The following is a 2,214-nucleotide window of genomic DNA, read 5'->3' on the forward strand; positions in this document are numbered from 1 at the left end:
AACACCAAGGACATAGCATCTTACCAAAATGGAAATGCCCGTCCTCTGGCTTGGGAGGGAGTTGGTGAAACCATACTTTCTCCCCTTGCAGAAATCCCTCAAGTCTCAATTTGTCAGCAGATAATTGGGCTTCTTACTCAACAAGATCTGTAACAAGATGTCCTGGAGCAGTCAGTAGAGCTCCATTGCCCCAGAAGTTCAAGAGCAGTGGTTCTCAGCCCAGGGGTGAGTGGCGGGGGGGGGGGGAATTGACCCCAGGGAGGTGGCCGGCTCATACTCCTGCTTGCCCGGGTGCCTCCCCGCTTGGCAGGCACAGAGGGAAAAGTGGGAGCTGAGAGAGAAAGAAGGAAGGAAAAAGACCAAGTAGTGTGTTGGTCTTACAGAGGGAGAAAACATTTCTTGGGCTACAAAGTGGAGTGGGGGGGGGGGGGGGGGGGGGGGGGGGTAATTGACCCCAGGGACACTGGGTAATGTCAGGGGACATACAAGGATACTGCAAAAAGTGGGTGGAAAAATAGGGTGAAAGATAATATGAGTCTTTGCAAGAACTTTTGGAAGACCCCTTGTATTTGGGTGTCACAGTTGGCAGGAGACTGCTACCAGCATCTAGTAGGTAGAGGCCACAGGCGCCACTCAATATCCTACAATGACCAGGACAGTACCCATGACAAAAAATTATCCAGCCCCAAATGCCAGTAGTGCTGAGGTTGACAGACCCTGGGCTAGAGTCTCCTAGAGGTTAGGAGCCAAATCTGGACACTTTGATATCCTGGAGTCATTTTCTACAGGAAGCAGTGCATTAAGGCAGATCCATTCCTGCCTGCCAAGGCTGTCGCATTAATAATGGACCCTGTTCCAGACCAGACAGACATGCCCTGCTTGTCCAGAACCATTCAGATATTCCAGCACAAAACAAACTCATAAATGTACTAAGTCATATTGACTCCTGACCGCCTCCCTTGCATGTGGCTCTGACAAGAGTTAATAGAAAATAGACCCTGAACAGATGCTGCTTTCCATGGGTGAAAGTGTACTTGGGTCCTCAAGTTCGAAAAACAGCAATATTTGGGGAGTGGCAGCTTTTCTTCTGGGGTCTTTTTGCCACCAAGTGGGGACTGGCAGTGGATTGAGGAGGAGCGGGTGTGAGAGGAAGAGGAGATGCCGAGCCCCAAAGGCCAAATACAGGTTTGTGGTGGCCATCTGTGATGAGTCCTGGGAGGCAGGTCCCCTCCCCCAGCCTCTCAGACCTGTTTCCTCCATCCCAGCTCCTAGTCTTTAATTCTTGAGCCAAACAGGACATTTGGATACAGGGGGCTTTACAGGGCTTGAGGGAAGAAAGCATATAGACGGTTATAGAGTAAGCCCAATTAGTATTTCTTTGCTCTTGTCACCTGCTTGGACTACTGATTCAGATGGGAGGCTTTGAGGGTAAGGTGGGCACAGTGACATGCTGGAGATCTGGGGCAGTGGACATAGAAATACACAAGTAAAAATGGCTGGCTCAAAACTCAATCTGAAGTCCACAGTTTTCCCAATGGCATGAATAAAAAGGCCATACTGGGGGCTGATGCTGTAGGGGTGAAGGGGCCCAGATGTCTGGCTTGCCCATCCTGGCGGGAACCATTTGCCCCGTGGTCTAGGTCAGAACACCTCTCACTTGCTTTGGGCTGAGATCAAAACTTGGCCTCTTTTCAAGCCCAAAGCAGGTGTCAGCTGAGAGCATGTTTGGCCAGAAAATCCCGTGTTCTTAGGCTGGGGTCAGTTTTCCTTCTGTGCATCTAGGCATGGCTGGGCCTTGGAAGGATTCACTCTGTAGACTCTGGGGAAAGCTGCTATCACGGCGGCACCACAAACTCATTTTTCCCCCGAGCCTGTTCTTCCTCGCAAGACCCCTTTCTCAGCTAGAGGCGAGACTTTAATTTCTCCCTTGTCCTTACCCTCCACAACAGATAGGCATGGGATCCTATTGGTTCAGCCCCTGGCATCTCTTTGTCACATCTGCCTCTTTGTCATTCGAATCCCAGTAACCCACCAATGGCTTAGTGGGCCAGCCATCCATTCTCTCTGCTGCAGCCAGAACATTCTTTTCCAAGCATAACTCCAATCACCTTAATTTCCCCATTTGAAAAAGTCTCTCAGGGACTCCTTGTTGCCTGCTGAATAAAGCTGAAGTTCCTCTGACGTGCCACTCACCTCTCCCCCCCCCCCCCCCCC

Source organism: Galeopterus variegatus, unplaced genomic scaffold, assembly GCF_000696425.1.
Source record: "Galeopterus variegatus unplaced genomic scaffold, G_variegatus-3.0.2 Scaffold1349, whole genome shotgun sequence".
In the NCBI taxonomy this organism is placed as follows: Eukaryota; Metazoa; Chordata; class Mammalia; order Dermoptera; family Cynocephalidae; genus Galeopterus; species Galeopterus variegatus.